A 9,142-nucleotide genomic window follows, 5' to 3' on the forward strand; every position below is an offset into this window, starting at 1 on the left:
TAACAGTTGGAATAGCCAGAGCGATCTTCCACAAACAAGATCCAAGAGATACAACACCTTAGCTACTAAGAAAGACTGGTAATCTACATCTGTACCCCCTCCAGCGGCGCATAGAGGTAAATCATTATCTGTACCTGGAAATTTTAGTAACAGTATCCCTAATGTCAACATCACAGAAATGGCCCACCCAAGAAGAAGAAGGCTGTGTTATGTTAGGAGCACCCCCGGTACATCTAAAAATATATAGGACCTTGACAAACCAGTTTCACCTACAATGGAACACGACTCTTCAACTACATCTCGATAAAACTGAGGAACCTGAGTGTTGTATCTACCCGACACCTTCAAACACCACCTGGATGCATGGTTGGCCAAGATCCCAGACCAACCACCCACACCAGGATACTCAAGCTCCAAATCCAACAGCCTACTACACTGGATAATGGAGGGAAGAGAGCTGGCTGGCCTCAGTGGAGATCCATCTTAGCTGCATCAATAACTGACGGAATGAACTTCAAGGTTATAGAAATAACATTTAAAAAATCGCTCGTTTTTTAAAAATTAGTAAATTGTGACATTTTGCCAACAGAGCGGTAAAAGCTGTTTTGCCCACTCGGTTATTTTCAATCTTTCTAAAGACAAGAAGATGAAAAAACGAGAGAAAAGTTCTGTTTGTCCCTCATTTTGTAGATAACGAATAAGGGACGAAGTCAGAGCCCCATGCAAAACAGGAACCGACAATCAGTGGTTCGTTGATACTAAACGTACTTTTTAATTGACGACCAATATTTCAAGATTACACATGTTAGATTTAATTGAATGCTAATGACATTTATCATAGAGACTTGTGCAGAAAATATAAAATATAGTTGTGCAGAAAATATAGAATAAGCGTTGTTCTACTAATCCGTCCAGTAGTTCTGTCGTCTCAATTTTGACGTATTTAATTTAGTTTTATGAGAAGCGTTCAGTCATCTTACCGGCGATATGAGTAAAATTTTCAAGATTACCAAGAATATCAACGACCTTAACTGTACACCTGTAATTTTCATTAAATTAGGGCTCGATTGGACACCAGAAAAAAAAGTTTAATCAACAACTCTACTCGGGTTATTGTTCTGGCCAGTGGTTTATCGCTTCTGTACATTATCGTGCCGCTGTTGTACGATGCACGATATTTCTTGTAAAAGGATGGGCCTTTGAGGGTATGTAGTTTGTCTTTGTCGTGAGAGTGTTGTGTCCCTTTTTTTTGGGATGTTTAAAGGTTGGGTAGGATGTATTTTTGTATCACAAAAAATTGGTGTAGCATGATTTAATTTTATGTGGCGGGAGTGTATGTAGTTGTTGAGGAGAGTTGAATGAATTGTTGTATTCTGGTAACAGAATAATGTAAGGGATGGCGCTCCGTATTGGCAAGCAGGAGGATCGTCTCCTATCATGAGGGAGACGTGTGAAGCGAGAATGTTCCTGTTCTTAGGAGGCGAGCTAGTGCCTTTTCAAATATTTCGCTACGTAGTTGTGAAGACCGAATGTATGTGGGTCTACATTGTTGATAGGTTGCTTGTTTGCTGTTGTTTCCAGTATCTTTTCCACATGTTTAGCAACGCGGATCAAGGGATTGGATAGTGAACTGATGATGGCAGTGGGATGGAGGCATTGAAAGGGGTGGGTGCACCCTCTCGAGCCGCCTTGTCGGTGCCGTGGATGCCAACATGAGATGGCACCCAGCAGAAATATGTGACTAAAGATTTGGGTGATCCACAAATGGATTTTGAAGACCTAAGTGACAAGACTTGAGGGTGGAAATTGTTCGTATGGTGCTTCTTGATTCAGAGATGGTTATATAAGATGCATTAAAGAAGTTCTGGATAATGTCTACGGAGGTGAAGATTGCATCGCTCAGCGGTGACGATTTAATGCGTTGGAAGTCGAGGTGGTGGCGGGGGGCCAACGATCTAGATTTTGTGTCTGTTGTGGAACAGCGCTCCATAACCAACTCATGATCAGAGCGAAAGTCATCGGCGTACTTATTATGTGGTTTGTAAAGATAGGGCCGTGTTGTGTCGATTGTTGGCTAGTCTTTTACTGCTTTGGCGGAGTGTATTGTGGTTGGAAAGGTTTTTCCAATTTGCACGGAAAAGGGATCATCGAGGTTGTGTTGGAGTGGAGAGGGCTTAGTCTTGTGAGGAGACGTGGGAAATAGTAATTATGTTAATGCTGACCATTCATAGTCTAGGTTTAGGTCATTTTTGGAGGTGAAAGGTCGTATAGTGTGTTGTATAGTGATAGGAATTGTGACTAATGGTGCAGATTACAGTGCAGCCTTTTATTGTAATTATTATTATTGATATCAATATAATTATCATTATTATTATTATTATTATTATTATTATTATTATTATTATTATTATTATTATTATTATTATTATTATTATTATTATTATTATTATTATTATTATTATTATTATTATTATTATTATTATTATTATTATTATTACTATTATTATTATCATTACTATTATTATTAAGTGTGAATGTAGTCATTTCAGAGGGATTAGCCTGTTGAGTGTAGTAGGGAAGGCTTATGGGAGGATCTTAATTGAGAGGATTAGGAGAGGAACAGAAGGAGTAATTGGTGAGGAACAGTGTGGATTTAGGACGGGTAGAGGTTGTGTAGATCAGATCTTTGTGGTAAGACAGATATGTGAGAAAGCTATAGGAAAGGGGAAGGATGTTTTTTGGGCTTTTATGGATCTGGAAAAGGCTTATGATAGGGTAGACAGAAAGGCACTGTGGGAGGTTATGCAGATTTATGGGATAGGAGGAAAGCTTTTGGGAGCTGTCAAGAGTTTTTATGAGAGTAGTAGAGCATGTGTTAGGATTAGAAATGGAGAGAGTGAGTGGTTTGAAGTAAAGGTGGGACTCCGTCAAGGATGCGTTATGTCGCCCTGGCTGTTCAACTTATACATGGATGGGGTGGTGCGTGAGGTAAATGCTAGGGTAGTGAGTCAGGGATTGGAGATGGTTAAAGAAAATGGAGAAAGGTGGGAGGTGAGCCAGCTGTTGTTTGCGGACGACACTGCGCTTGTGGCAGGGTCAGAGGAGGGATTGAGGAAGCTGGTGGCAGAGTTTGGGAGAGTATGTGATAGAAGAAAGCTAAAGATAAATGTGGGTAAAAGTAAGGTGATGAGATGTACAAGGGGTGAAAGTGGCAGTAGACTGGAAGTGAACATTAAGGGAGAGCGACTGGAGGAAGTGGATAGTTTTAGATACTTGGGTGCAAGTGTAGCAGGAAAAGGTGGAGTGAAGGTGGAGGTAGAATGTAGATTGAGAGAAGCGAGTAAATGCCTTGGTGGTTTAAAGAGTGTAATGAGGAATAGACATTTGGGAATGGATGCGAAGAGGAGACTGTATGAAGGAGTGATTGTGCCAACAGCACTGTATGGGGCAGAAACGTGGAACATAAGAGAAGAAGAGAGAAGGAGTTTGAATGTGTTTGAGATGAGGTGTCTGAGAAGTATGGTGGGGGTTACTAGGCTGGATAGAGTGAGAAATGAGGAGGTGAGGAGGAGAACAGGGGTGAAAAAGGATTTGGGAGATAGGGTTGATGAAAGAATATTAGGATGGTTTGGACACATGGAAAGAATGAGTGAAGAAAGACTAGTAAAAGAGGTATGGAAGGCAGATGTGGAGGGAGTGAACATGAGGGGACGTCCTAGGATGAGGTGGATGGATGGGGTGAAGGGGGCTTTGGGGAAGAGGGGAATGTCTGTTGAGGAAGGAAGGGAGAGGACGGAAGACAGAGGTGAGTGGAGAATGGTTGTATATGGATGATGTTGTGATTGCATGAGGAGAAATGGGCGGGGTGGTGGGGGGTGGGGTGGTGTGTGTGAGTAAATTTTTGACGCAGCCCGAAGGGATTTCTCCCCGTCCTCGCCTTATATGCAAGGGGGGACGGAGAGGGGGGGTCGCCGATTAAATGAAGCGGCCTTGCTGTGGATGTACTGTGTCTTGCGACACTGCTTCTGACCCAGGGCGGTGGGCAGTGTGTAGGGATGACCCGTCATCCGGGAGGTGCTCAGATGAGAGGAAGGGTGGGAGGGGTGTGGAGTGTATTTGGGGATGTAATGGGTGGGAGTGTTTTTGTGCCTTTCCCTTTTTGGCTACCTCCCTTGGAAGGGGGCAAATGCCTTGGTATATGTATGTATATGTATTACTACTACTACTACTACTACTACTACTACTACTACTACTACTACTACTCGCACTCTTGGCAGCAAAAAGAATCTTCTCTAATTTCTATTTCATTGTGGCTACTCATGAATGTCTATATTCAGCAACACGGTATGCTATCGGAAGCGACTGCGTAAAGTCACCTTACACGTATACGATATGCATGGGCGGGGCGACTCGTCCTGGTAGTACGGCAGAGTGGGTGACGCCCAGGGTTACGCCCTATGGAACGCTGTTGACTGATTCGGCCTCGCTCTAGTTTCGTTTTTTGCTGGCGATTTTTTTTATTTTTTTATATGCAAGTATGTGGACTGCAAATAAGAAAAATGTATCTAATTAACGGGCGCACATGGAAAAAATTAAAAGGTAGTGTAAGTGAAGAAGGCTAGGAGCCTATGCCAGGAGGCGCGTAGGTGTGGAATTCGAATGCGAGACCAGCACGTTTCCGATTGCGCTACTAGCGTGGGAAGGAGGTTGGATAAGACACATGGGGAGAATAAAATTGCAATGAAAGAGGCTATGAAACAAGGGAACGAATAGTAAATATAAAAGTAATAAGTATATACACAATGGTGAGAGGTACAACAAATAAAATGTCATAGGTTAAATGTGAAATGAAGAACACATTACATCTAGATTGGAAAGAGAAAAGCAAGAATGATAATAGTAAAAATGTAGAGTGTTTACGGGCGATGGCCGTAAAGTGCAGAACGAGACTAGAGATGTGCTTATTAGGTAAATATGTGGAAGGGGCACGGCTAATAAGAACAAATTTTAAATCACAAAAAAAGTAAATGAAATAAAGATTAAGACATGGAGATAACAAAGACAAGTGTAAGAACATTTGAATAAGAAGGGATGCAACAGAAGAATAAAAAGTGAAAACAAAAGCATTAATCAACGAAACAGAAGAATAAATAAACGAAGGGTGGAGCAGGAGAAAACGGAGTTTAACTGACGAGTCATGGTCGTCATTAACAGGAAACCTACGCCGTGGGACGCATCGCATTGCTTCACTCAAACACTGACTCCCCTTGCGGATACCCTGAGCGAGCTCCCATGCAGCCACCCTTGCAATCCCAAACAACTTTTGACAGGAATGATTGTTTCCTCCACCGAGATAGTTTCTTGTGGAGATAACCATATGGATGGACAAATTTAGGTTTAAGAAGGAAGCAGACAAGAACTAGTTTACTAACAAAATAGTAACCACATAGTGAACGCCGAAACGATGGGTTGTTTCAAAAGAAGATAACTTTATGGATAGGGATGGCAGGTCGTAAGGGATATGGAGCTGTTTCGTATAGGCCGTATGGTCTCTTGCAGTCTCCTTCAATTCATATGTTCTCAACATCAAGGAAACTTGGTTCGTGCCCATATAGCCAGAGAGAATGTTCATGAATTATGCCGGTAACAGAACTTGACTGTGCCTCACGTATACAAAGCCATACTAACGATATCCCTCAGTTCGCCTTATATTAGGGTCTTGAAACCAAAGATGTTGAGGTGTCTCTTCGAGTCCGCATTCAGAGTCCATGTCTCTTAGCCATACACCAAGTCAAAGAGTATAAATGCTGTGAAGTTTCGGATCTTACGTTGGTATTCTTAAAAAAATATTTCCTTATATAAATCTTATATAAATCCTTGGAAGGGGAAGATTTTTTTAAGAATACCAGCGTAAGAATCTTACGGTGGTATTCTTAAAAAAATCTTTCCTTGTATAAATCTTTCTTTATATAAATCCTTGGAAGGGATTTTTTTTTAAAGAATATCACCATTAGTTCTCTTCTGCATAATTATTGAGGATATCATAACCCACGACAATCTTGTATTACACAAACAAGAAGCTTCCGAAGATCTCATGTATGGGGAAACTTAGCTGTACTCATCTCTTTGTCCAGTAACTCAGGAGCCACAACCAAAACCTCCAACGACTCCGCAAGAAGGACGACATCATTGGCAAAGCCAAGGTCAGTGACCTTAGTGTTGATAATGGATACTCCGCTATCTCGTCGATCAACAACTCTGTCCCGTACCCAATCCGTGCAGATGCTGGCAAGTGTGGGGATGATAACGCACTCGTAGCTCATGTCCCCTGAATCAACAGGAAAGGAGCCAGATAGGGTTTCTCCACACTTCATAGCAATCTTGTGTCGCAGCCATACTGGAGAACGAGGGACCAGCAACTGAAAAAGTGAAACGCAATGATGAGAAAGAGGAAAACAAAGTTAAATAGTTTGAAAGTGGCACTCACTTACGTAGACAGATATCGACTAGTTTAGAGATAAACAATTGGATATAAATACAGATCGATAACACTAGTCTGCGTCATTTTTGTTGTCAAGATTATTTGACTGATTCCAACCAAGTAAATTCAACGTGCTAAATTCAAATATAAAATCCGTTTTCATTACGTGTTCATTGTTCAAGAACTGATGCATATTTTTAAGGCTCTGGGAGCACGTATGTCAATAAAAATGCATTTTCTAAGATCGCATGTGGATTATTTTCCTGATAACTGTGGAGACTACAGCGAAGAACAAGGTGAAAGGTTTCACCAAGACTTTCGCACCATGGAAGTAAGGTGTAAGGGACGACTGGTGAAAAACACATGAGAAAATAATCCAAAAAGTTTTTTCTTCCACATTGATGTATATTCCTGCATATTTTCATTTTTATCAAAATAATATTATAACATCTAGTCATTTTTAACTTTATCTTAGAACTGATACGAAGTCATAATAAAAAAAAATCAGCATTTTGAATGAAAACATTGTTACAATCTTCAGTGTAATTCGATTAATTAATTGCGCTAATTGACCAAAACCTTTATAATGTTTAATTCAGAATAACTAGATTACATAAATTCAGTTTAAAAAACATGACAATAAAAAAAAAAAAAAAAAACGCAGGCCTGTGTAATGAATGTGCTGAGGCTGCAGCACTGGAGCCACAGGCCCATTAGGGCCTCTTCCAGAAATTCGTCCATGTAAGTCCATGTAATTATTTAAAGGAAAGAAAAATAAATTAATTTAACTGATTTATTCAAAGCTGCATAGTAATACTATTGCCTCAGTGGGAAACCAGAAAACAATTGCCTTCAGAACTATGAAAGATATGAACAAATTTTTTAAAGTGAAATAGCATGGTACAAACGAATATCAAGATAATTTACAAGAAACTTGAAAAAGCTGAATGCATGGGAAACATAAAAAAAAAACTTCCACACAGGAAAATTCATTTGTGAAATAAAAAAGAATAAACAACCCCAGGATCACAGCCTAAATTAATCCAAATTAGATTGATCATAGATACACGACAGTGGCGGATCCAATGTGGGCTGAAGCAGCCTCCTCCTCCTCCTAAAAAAAAAAAAAAAAACGCTGCAGAGGTCGAGAAACCTGCCTCGTGTACACAAATATGTTTTAGAAACTAGTAATACAGTGGCAGATTTTTTTTTCCAGCATTTAATAAAAACTTCAGTGAGGATAATTGGAAGGTTATTCAACACATTATTGAGGGTAAATCCTAAAATGTAAGATTAAGTATTACTTTTGCCCAATATTTTGTAAGGAACTAAATCAAATGAGAACATGTACTTCAATTTATATTCAAAATCATCACATTCGTGATACAGAGTACATCTGTATAGTGTCATCTATATTTACAAAATTCAGGTTAGCGCCCGCCCCCCCCCAAAAAAATGACAAGTATATTTACAAATTTCAGGTTATACTCGTTGCATTGAGAAATGGCCGTTAGGGCGGAGCACTGGGAGTCCCCCTGTGTTGCCACATATAATTATTTTATAATCTTATTTTATTCTATAATTTCATTTTATATTTTTATAATGTTGCCACATATAATTATATTCCAATTTTTTGTCACACACCACCACTGAGGTAAAAATCAAAGCAATGTTTTCTATACAAAGGTTTCGTTTCCTCGAGTCAGACTTGGCATATGAGCAAGGGAGAGCGACGTTGCCCTACATATATTCTCTGGCCCCGCCCCCCTCACACTGCATTCAGTGTGAGCCGTGCGGGCCGTGTTATCTGTGGAGATGTGGCAACACCGGGAAATCTCCTAACCCCGCCTTAGCGGTCACTTCTCGTTGCGCTGACTATAGCAGCCTCTTCCCCCCCCCCCACACACACACACCAATTTTGATCCTGGATCCACAACTGGTATAGGATGTCACGAGCGTAGCTCCTGTCCTGGATAATGCAATTAAGTAAAAGTAATACATTTACGTAGAGCTTCATTTACTCTTTTTAACACAGTGCTGTACTTCTCCGATTTTATTGTCTATCGAACCCATCGCTGGATGATATTCACCACGATAGGAATTATTTCACAAAAGTTTTTGTGCATCCTCGGCACCCGGCAGTTAGTAAGTTTTCAAGATATATTTGTCTCTATAACTGTCTTGGACCACACTCACGTCGTGAAATTAATGTGTAACAACAATGATCCTCCAACAGAGCATTCTGCAACATTTTACAATGGAAATTTATGTATACAGTGTCGGTATGAAAGTTTCTCTTTAAAGTGTGAATGAATAACATATATCCACGAAACATCGTGAAGTAAATGAAATGTATCGTGTTTTAGTTTTAATTTTTATTCAACCCTTTTTGAATGCAAGATGTGTTTTTTCGACCTCCGAAACCCTCAAAGATGCAACCTAATACGGTCAATGTGCGTGGGCCTACTGGTTGTATAGAAAAAAAAGTAGTCACTATATGAATGGCTGAATATATTGCATAGGCCTTGTCTTATGGCAGCTTCCGCAGTGATTAGATGATAATTCAAATAATATGGTATATACAAACACTGTCTTACTTGCCGTTATCACTGAGTGTGCGCACGAAGAAATTCGCATGTTACAGACATTCCCATTTGTTTA

The sequence above is a fragment of the Oratosquilla oratoria genome, chromosome 22 (assembly GCF_046742065.1).
Source record: "Oratosquilla oratoria isolate Oo_2021 chromosome 22, ASM4674206v1, whole genome shotgun sequence".
NCBI lineage: Eukaryota > Metazoa > Arthropoda > Malacostraca > Stomatopoda > Squillidae > Oratosquilla > Oratosquilla oratoria.